The following is a 10,441-nucleotide window of genomic DNA, read 5'->3' as shown; positions in this document are numbered from 1 at the left end:
ACATCTTTATTAATGATCTTGATGACGGGATTGAGTGCACCCTCAGTAAGTTTGCAGACAACACCAATTTGGGAGGGAGTGTTGATCTGCCAGAGGGTAGAAAGGCACTACAGAGGGACCTGGATGGTCTGGATGATGGCCCAGATACACTGTATACATTTCAACAGGACCAAGAGTTGGGTCCCACAATTTGGTTACAATAACTCCAGGCAACCCTACAGGCTTGGGGAGGAGTGGCTGGAAAGGTGCCTGACGGAAAAGGACCTTGGTGTGCTGATGGACAGTCTGCTGAATATGATCCAGCAGTGTGCCCAGGTGGCCAAGAAGGCCAATGGCATCCTGGCTTGGATCAGGAATGGTGTGGTGAGCAGGACTAGGGAAGCCATCCTGCCCCTGTACTTGGCATTGGTGAGGCCCCACCTCGAGTACTGTGTTCAGTTTTGGGCGCCTCAGTACAGAAAGGACATGGAGGTGCTGGAGCAGGTCCAAAGAAGAGCAACAAGGCTCGTGAAGGGCTTGGAGAATATGCCCTACGAGGAGAGACTAAAGGAACTGGGGCTGTTTAGTCTGGGGAAGAGGAGGCTGAGGGGAGACCTCATTGCTCTCTTCAAATACCTGAAAGGTGATTGCAGCGAGAGCGGGGCTGGTCTCTTCTCAGTGGTGACAGGACAAGGGGAAATGGCCTCAAGTTGTGCCAGGGGAGGTTTAGGTTGGATATGAGGAAGAACTTCTTTCCAGAAGGGGTTGCTAAGCACTGGAACAGGCTCCCCAGGGAGGTGGTGAAGTCACCATCCCTGAATGTGTTTAAAAACCATTTAGATGTGGTGTTTGGGGACATGATTTAGTGGTGGGTTGTTAGAGTTAGGGCAGTATGGTTAGGTTGTGATTGGACATGATGATCTTGAAGGTCTTTTCCAACCTGAGCAATTCTATGATTCTATGATTCTGCGAGCTCTGGGTTAGATGTTAGGAATAAATTCTTTATTCAGAGGGTGGTGAGGCCCTGGCACAGGCTGCCCAGAGAAGCTGTGGCTGGAGCTGTTCAAGATCAGGTTGGATGGGGCCCTGAGCAGCCTGATCTGGTGCAGGGAGATCAACTCATGGCAGGGATTGGGGATCAATGATCCTTCAGGTCCCTTCCAACCCAACCATTCTGTGATTCTATGACCCTATGACATGTTTCTGGAGGGGATCGGTCAATGACGACTGCAATGCACCTGCCAACATTTTAGCAGACGAAATGCAAATTTTTATTACGTGTATGAGCAAGTGTGTGGGAGAGGGAGGAATAGAGGCATTCTCCTTGTCTGGAAGTTATATTTATATTGTGCTGCTGATAACTGAAGCAAAACATTTCATTGCCACAGGCTAGATTTTCCCGCAGTACATTTGCCCAGTGGTTTGTCTGAAAGTTTTCCTCACTCTCACAGTTCAGATTCTCAGAGGCTGTATTTTGGAGACCTCTCCCTCCCAGGAAATACAGGGAAAAAAAAAAACACATTCCCTGTCTTCTCCTGGCAAAAAAAAAATGTGAAAGAATCCAGCAGACAGACAAAAAGTGCAAATGCAGCCAGATTTGCAGCGCTGAGAACATTGAACTGAAAAAAAAAAAAAAAGGCTTTGTGTTAGAATTAATTGTTATAACCCCTAGCTTGAGCATCTCTGAAAATAACCTCCCTCCGCAGAGAAAGAACAACTCATTCCTTTTTATTATTTTTATTATAATTGCAAAACTCAAGACACCACTTTGAAAGTGTCGTGATATTAAATATATTGCATAAGATGAGCTGTTTTCCATGGCATCAGATGATGCAGAAGCATCACGAGACAACCTCTGACATCATACATTTACACTTTAAAAGAGAAGTTGAACACCACGATAAAAGAATAGGAAACCTACTCAAAAAGACTAAACGTGTATTGCCCCTGGTGTCTTTGAGAAGGAAACTCAAGATTGTCCCGAGGATCCGAGCTGCTCAAGGTCACATACAGAATGTTTGTGGTCATCTCGAGAGAGCAAAAGCTGAGCTAGTTGTACCAGTGCTTAAATCCAGAGCTGAGACATGGAAAGCAAAACTAGGTGTGTTAGGAGAGTCACTGCTAATTTCTATCCGTCTTCACCATAGCATGAGCTTCAGTCCTTCAGGCGGCCATGCACACACTGTGATCTCCTTTCCCATACCCCACCATCCCCCGAAGAGCTCAGGGAATTGAGAGTAGCCCAAGGGCAAAAGGAGCTTCTGGGGAACACCTATCATGCAAGATAACCTCATATTAGGGCAGAAACACACAGGTAGGACCCATAAATGAAATCTCAGCCTGTCTAGGTGGCAGGGGAGATATGCAGGATGGACAGGCTGGGCAGGGATACATTCCTAGGTGTGTGGGTGGTTAACTCAGCACCCACTCAATGCTCTGCAGCAGTCATTTAAGCAAAGCACAAGGTGGAGAAGGTCTCTGAACTTCCCAAGCCTACCCAGTGGCATGTACCCAACCTGAACGGACCTCAGCCAGGAGAAAGCGTAGAGTCATAGAATCATGAAGGTTGGAAAAGACCACTAAGATCATCAAGTCCAACTACCAACCCATCAACACCATGCCCACTAAACCACATCCCCAAGCATTTAAGCCATCTGCCTTCAGAGGGCTGCGACAGGCTAAGATTCACTGCAAGGCTCCTTACCCTACGCATCCACCACCATCATCCCACCACCAGGCTACAACCCTGCCACAAACAACACAGGGCCATCAAACCCCACATCCAGCCCCTAGGAATGAATGCACTGCAACACATCAAGAAACACCTTACAGCCCTCACTGCTCATTATTTCAGCCCTATTCCTCATCTCATGCTTGATCCCAACCCATGGCTCTTTGCACATAGAACCATTAAGGTTGGAAAGACCACTAAGATCATCCAGTCTCACCTTCAGCCCATGCCTGTGACCACTCTAGACCATGTTCCTCAGTGCCACATCTCCATGGTTCTTGAACACCTCCAGGGACGGTGACTCCACCACCTCCCTGGGCAGCCTGTGCCACTGCATCACCACTCTATTGGAGAAGAAATTTTTCCTGCCTTGCACAACCCATGGCTTTCCCCATTTCCATACACACACACACGCTCGCACACACAGCTATCCCTCCAGCAGCCACACAGATAGCAGCAAAGCCTGTGAAAATAGGAAGCTGGCCACAAGCTTTTGGGACCTGCTCCCCACGGACCAGGGAGGGGGATGCAGATCCCTTTATTGTTGGGTTTATTTTTATTTATCTCCATATTTTTTCCTCTCCTTTTCTCTCTCTCTCTCCCTGCAGCAGCAACCCGCCATGGGGCAGCATGTTGCCGGCATGAGAAAGCAGGGCCGTGTGCGCAGATGTTGCCCGAGGAAGCCGAGGTTCCCACACCAAGTAGGAAGCGGGGCCTCACGGAGCTGGGACGGAGAGTGCGGAAGTGGCAGCAGGGCTGGACGCCCGTGGCCGCCGATCCGGGGCTGCTGGGACAGGAGAGGTGGAGGAAGGGGGGAGCCCCGGCATAGGGGGTGTCTATTCTTAGAGAAGAAGGGGGGGCCATGGTGGGGATTTTATTGTGAGACCTTGTTTACACCCCGGGCCGAATGAATCAAATGACCTTGTTTATTGTCGGCCGCCTGAATGGACGGCAGAGGGAGAGGGAGGAGGGATGGGGGGGGGCTTATATTATTGTTAATTCTGCCATTCACAACTTCTTCTTCTTCTTCTTCTTTTTTTTTTTTTTTTTCTTTTTCCCACCAGGCATTGTTGTCAAGATAAAAGAATAAAAGGTGAAACTCGATTCCTTCCTTTCTCCATCTCCGCAGTATTCTCCAAATCCCCAGACAGGCTGCTGGGATGAAAGTGCCAAGCCATGGAGCGTTGTGCTGGATGCAGGGCCTGCTCACCCCACACCTCACCAAGCTCACTTTCCATGGGGGCTGAGGTTGTTGAGACCCAGCACATCCCTTCACAATGCCATAAACCAGCCTTGCAGCACCACCACCATTAATGGTGCCCCACTTTGCCCCCGTATCAAGGATTGCCCCATGCAGCAGAGCCACAGAATTCATGCACAGAGCTGTTATTCTTGGAAAATAGCATCCAGGCAAAGACTGCTTAAGTGCCTGCAGTTTTTAGGAGTCCAGCTGAAGACTTCTTTGGAGAATTGAGTTTTTCAGCTAAGCACCTGCTCCTGATGAAACCAGCTGCTTGGAGGTATCTCACTGCAAGTCCTAGATTATGGCTTGCTTTGTCTTTTAATGGCGCCTGGTGATCTTTATCACTGCTTGATAACTTCCCAGCCAAGAATCGAGCAGTTTTCAGGGTACTTTATGTTACAGAGCTATCAAGGTCCCTGCTTGAGGTACTACATGGCTGCCAAGAACATGAAAAGCTCCCTTCAGTTTGAACATCACCAAGCTGTGATGTTCCTCAGAGATGAAGACAGAGAATTACATCAATTTTGCAGTAACAACTTTCCCTCCCCATCCCAATGTGCTACAGGATGGAGGAGAGGAGTGCAATGCTTTCCAGCTCTGCAGCCCCCCCAGGTAGGTCACATCCCTCAATGTGTCCCTGGCTCCATGCAGAGCTCTCGCTCTGGGACTTGCTACATTCATTGATTATGCCCTCTCTTTCTTTCCTCTCATTCCTCTTTCCCTTTGGTTTCAGGATTATATTTCCATTTTTAATGGGTTTTGCATTTCATTGGCACATCAGAGACATACATGTGACGAGGTGAAACCTAATCTCATCCAGGCTCCTTCTCCCCTTTGCCATACAACTTGCATATCAGTGGAGTTTTCCTCACCCAGAGACATCTCCACAAGTGTTCACGTCCTGCAGTCCAAGTAGCTGTGATTCATAAGACTTCCATGGATGTGATTTGGTTTTGCCCAAATCCCTCTTTCCCACAGTAGAAATGATCGCAGGAGAAGTGCCAATCCTGGATCACCACCCTGCTGAACTGCCATATCATTCATCACCCAAACCCTCCTTGCTCCACTGAATAGTTAAATGAGAGGTGGAGAGCATCAGCAGAATAGGCTGAGTATGTCCCAGCTTGCTCTCCTTCTCTTGGTTCTGATGTTTATACACATTATAATGTGGAATTAAACCTGCATCTCCCATGCATGTGTCCTAGAAAGTTTGCTCAGTCAATCCGCTGGGAACTCACTACTGGAAACAAAATTCCCAGCTCAGGTTTCTAGTTCTGAACACCTCGTTCCATGTGAGATGCCCATGGCTATGCCATCTGGCCTCAAGGTGCAGGCCCCAAAGCCAGCGATTTCCCATGTCATACCTGCCAGGGGATGGAGATGTCCCAGATTCCACAGGACATCTCAGATGGCATTATTATGTGCCTGCATGTGAACAGATGAGTCAAGAACCTCCTATGGCATAGACATCTATATCCAAGGTGGGTGTTTAGCCTCCTGTTAATGTCAACAGAAACCCAGTCAGCACAGTCAACCAAATGAGTCATTGGACCAAGTGTAGGTTTATGATTTAGGGTGAGATGAATCACTGGCTGGGATCATTTGCTAGGTCTTTACGGGCAACATCAGGAGCCTAAAGACCTGATGAGCCATTAAATCTGGCTCTAGCCTTTTCCTGTCTCCCCTGCTGAACCAAGGCTACCTTCTTGCAGCCCACAGCCATCCACCACGTAACACGTGCCGGGGCCATAGGAAGCTATGAGAGCCCAGTGCATTCAGAAATGGAGGGCCACTGGCAACATAATGTTCCATGGTACCATCTTGGAAAATGCCCCTTTTCCAGGCCAGGTCCCAGGGAGATCCTGACCCACTGCTAAAACTGGGCTTACCCATAATAAGCCTTGTGACATACAGGTTTCATCATCAGAAGTAGAGAGCTTGGTATGAATTTTAAGAGCCAGGCCAACAGAGGAGCTTGGAGAACATGGTTATGATGGTCCCTCTGGTGAATTGAACAATGACTTTATTATTGAACAATGACTTTATTTATAGTGTTATTACGAGGTTCAGGAGGAACAGACAGGCAAACCCTCAAAAAAGAAGGTAGCTCTGACTATGCTTGACCACTAGCAGAGCATCCACTGGAGGGACTCATTGCCTGAAGCAGTTAGGCCATTCTTATTTTCTCGTGCTATACTCTGCTTTACAAGGTTTTCCCAGTGTTATGTATTCACCTGCCAAAGGATATGTTTTAGCCACTTCATGCTTTAATGTAGACTTTTCTGTAATACCAAGGGTTATCCCATGTTCTTTAGTCAATGCTGGGCTATAGCCAAGATTCTGGTCCTTGGCTTCCTACATTTGCATACTCTGACTTCATAGAATCATAGAATCCTTAGAGTTGGAAGGACATTTAGAGGTCATCTAGTCCAGCTCCCCTGCAATGAACAGGGACATGCGCAGGTATATCAGGTTGCCCAGAACCTGGCCTTGAAAGTCTCCAGGGATGGGACATTCACCACATCTCCGGGCAACCTGTTCCAGTGCATCACCACCCTCACTGTAAAACACTTTTTCCTTTTATCTAACCTAAATCTACCCTCCCTAACCTTGAAGCCATTTTCCCTTGTTCTATAGCCATACCCCCCCAAAAGAGTCCGTCCCCTTCTTTTCTGTAGCTCCCCTTTTGATACTGACAGGCTGCTCTCAGCTCTCCCCACAGCCTTCTCTTCTCCAGGCTGCACAGCCCCAGCTCTCTCAGCCTGTCCTCGTAGGAGAGCTGTTCCATCCCTGGGATCATTTTTGTGGCCCTCCTCTGGATGCACTCCAACAGCTCCATGTCTCTCCTGTACTGAGGACTCCACATCTGGATGCAGTACTCCAGGTGAGGCCTCACAGCACAGAGCAGAGGGGCAGGATCCCCTCCATCACCCTCCTGGCCACATTTCATTTGATGCAGCCCAGGATACGGTTGGCTTTCTGGACTGTGAGGGCACAGTGCTGGCTCATGTCCAGCTGCCATCCACCTGTACCCCAAGGTCTGCGCTCAATCCTTCATTCCCCAGCTCATATAGGTAGTGGATGTTGCCTTAACTGAGATGCAAGACCTCGCACTTGCATTTGTTGAGCCTCATGAGGTTCTCCTGGGCCCACTGCTCAGGCCTGTCTAGGTCCCATCTGGACAGCATTTCCTGGCTGAATGTAATTGTTGCCTCATATCACAGCCCACAGCCCAGTCTTTTTCCTGATAAATATACCAGATAGACTACACATGTAACTCCGCAATGCTCCCATCACCTCTAACCTGGAAGGATTTGGCTCATCCTGATTTCACCAAGTTAGGCTAAATGACCACCAAAATGCATTTGGACTTGTATTTGTAGTATGGCATAAGCTGTGTTGTACCCATCAGGTGAACTCACTGTGGCTGAACAGATGGATGATCCCACACCATGCCCTGAGATCTCCAGGAATGGATAAGGCTAAATATTTATGAACATATCTATTGTACTAAACTCTCTCACTTGCAATAAACATAAAGCTGGTCATGCAGCATCCTGTGCTGGGATTTAAAAAGCAATTTTAAAAGCCAAAAGAAGGAGTTTCTGCCATCTAGGGGTCATTTTTTTCAATTACAACTAAGAATGAAAAAGATAAACTGTAATCTGACCTTTATAACATATGCATATCAGTATATATGTATTTATTCATATATGCAGATAAACTTTTTCCAAAACTAAGCTTTTACATGCAAAAGGGCCAGCAACTCCCTTTTTTCTCCATGAACTTTCTGCAACTGAGGAAGACAGCCAGGAACATCATTCACTCCATTTTTGGTGCTTACCACCCGCAGCTAAGCTCAACCTTTAATAGAATCCATCTTCTATTTACATAGCAAGGCAATGGCTTGGTATTTCATGAGTGGCACGCTCTTCATCACCTTGCATTTATGATGCAGTCTTTTAAAAACTTAATAATCTAACAACTAAATTGTATTTTTATTTCTTTGTTTCGTTGACCTGGGCTACATCGATGGCCAGATTATGTGACAACAAGAGTTTCTTCTCACCCTAAAATTTAGAACAAAACTCTTTTGAATCTGCCTTTTGAATCTGTGGTTGAAATTCTTTGATATTTCAAAATCAAATTAAATTGAATTTTCAAATCAAATTCAGAATCCCTGAAATCACTGTTTTCTGGATAGCGGGTGGCATTTGGAAGTCCCCTATGAAACTCCATCCAATGTTCATACTCACAGCATTCAGGAATGCAAAATGGGTCCTTGAATGTGGTATTACAGAGGAAAACTCAGTGAGCATGACATAGACACAGCTTCCCTACTTCCATTTCACACTGCTGAAAGTTTACCACCATACCTGCTGATAAAGGTCTAGCAATTTGGGAAGCCCATTAAAAACATATTTTATTTTCCTTACATTTCATTTCTGCATCGAAGTGGCCATTGTGAGAAGAACACTGAATCAGATCCAAAGTGGATCCATTTAGCCCACATTTATATCCCCAAAAGTGGAAAATGAGAGATGCTTGGCACAATTATAAGAGAATGAGAAGAAAGAAATACGCTCCTTTTCCTGGTAACTGAACTGAGGTCAAGCCTCACTTTGTGAAGTCTTTGGATTTAGCACTGCAGGACACCACACTATCCAATAGACTGCCTAGGGGGTAAGTTGAACATCTAAGGAGCTTGGGTGTATTACACAAGGTGGGTGCTCCTTTCTGCAGACCCCTAACACCTATTACTGCAAAGCCATCAAGCCATCAGCACCTATATCAGCCTGTACCACTTTCTTTCTTGAGGGGAGTCTTATAAAAGCTTTAGCATCAGATTTTTCAAGTGCTCCATGCCCATAATATCTGGCATAAAACCTCAATCGCTTCAAGAGCAGGTAGCAAATTACAAGGGCTGTCATGACATTCCTGTTTAGCCATGGCTGTCCTCTAGGAAAAAAAAGAAGAGAAAACTCCACGTGCCAGAACGTGTATGTTTATAAAGACCGTACAGTATATCTTTCTGGGCTTAGAATGCCCAAGGGAATTCAGTCTCTGATTACCTGAGAGACCGTGACAAGGCTGCTGTGTGATTCCCTGGCCAGACGCAGAGGAAGTTCTGCCCCATCAGCCAGAAAAAAAGTCAATAATTCAGCCCTATCTCATGGCAAATGGATCCCGAACCAGTTAGGATCCAAATTACTGAGTTACTGCCGTCCCTTATGCCACCCCTTTTCCCCTAGGAAAAGGAATAGCCATGGCTGCCCTCTAGAAAGAGGAAGAGAAAGCTCTCTATGACCCCTATGTGCTCTTTGAGTCCCAGGAAGCCACCAGAGAGTTTATGTTCATAAACCCCAATACAAGAGGACGCCCAACGCCCACTTTATACATAATGAAAATGGGAGTGCAGGGCCATCAGGGTCCTGTGGTAGGAAATAACAGCCAGATATTGACTACGGGCCAGTGTGTGCAGGGAGTCCCACATGGCCTGTCTGCTTCGCTAGATTTAGACGGTACTTAATTTTCCCAAAATCATCAGAGCCAGGAGAAGAAAACAGCTTTCTACTACAATTGTGAAGGTCAGGTAAAGTGGAGAACAACTGGATTCAACATTTTAAACCTTTAGACATGCATCCACATGTCCTCATGATGTCTGGCTTAGCAGTCCTGTCAGTTTCACAATGGTGTTATGTAATGTACCATAACCACCATTAGCAAAGCCAATCTGCATTCACCCCAGTCTATGTGAGGTAGGTTGAGATGTTCTGCAAAGCTTCATATTTACTGTAGCCCAGGTCTCCCTCCACACCCAGGCCCATGAGAACTCTTCTTGCTCATGGATTCTCAAAGCAGCCAAGAGGCTGCACTGTAAATCTGTGGTTCTTACAACCACGTCTGTTTTCTTTTCTTTTCTTTTGTTTTCAGGCTGAATAAGCCTTTGCTCCCCCTTCACCACTGCAGCTAAGTGGGGAATTTCCAAATTTCTTTCAGAATTAGAAATGTGTCAATCTCTTCCCCCCCTTAGCCTCAGGAATAGTTATTTATATGAGACAGAGCAGCTCCCACAGAGACTCCCACCACTGAACAGCTCATGCACTGATGTTCTTCATCATCACCGGAGTGGAGTATCTCCAAGGAGGGGGACTCCACAAGCTCTTCTGGTGAGAAGTTCTTCCCACCGGTCTATAGGTCAAAAAAGGTGGAGGAAGGCTTGAATGTTGTTCTGCAGCTTTGTGCTTGGCTAGTTCAGGGTGTTTTTTTTTCCCATGTAAAACCTTACTTTAAGCACAAAACACAGCAAGAAAAATTCTCAGGCTTTCCAACATGCTCCCAAGGTGGGACACCCCTTTTCCACTCATTTCTAATTGGGATTTCTCCTGTTGAAATCATCAGAGGCTGAATTATGCAGCAAAGCAGAAAACAATTTACCTTTATTAAAGAACAGTTCAGTAGTTCTCCGCGAGATCACAGTGGGATGG

General features: G+C 46.5%; 1 long non-coding RNA gene across 1 annotated transcript; it reads right to left on the bottom strand.

The window, feature by feature from the left end:
* On the bottom strand, positions 1,236-6,364 carry LOC110396703. The gene is made up of 3 exons (XR_002437184.1): positions 6,188-6,364; positions 5,318-5,450; positions 1,236-1,598 (listed from the first exon to the last, which is right to left on the bottom strand). It is a non-coding gene; the product is annotated as an uncharacterized LOC110396703 (long non-coding RNA).

Source organism: Numida meleagris, chromosome 3 (assembly GCF_002078875.1).
Source record: "Numida meleagris isolate 19003 breed g44 Domestic line chromosome 3, NumMel1.0, whole genome shotgun sequence".
In the NCBI taxonomy this organism is placed as follows: Eukaryota; Metazoa; Chordata; class Aves; order Galliformes; family Numididae; genus Numida; species Numida meleagris.
This window is presented reverse-complemented; position numbering and strand designations above follow the sequence as displayed.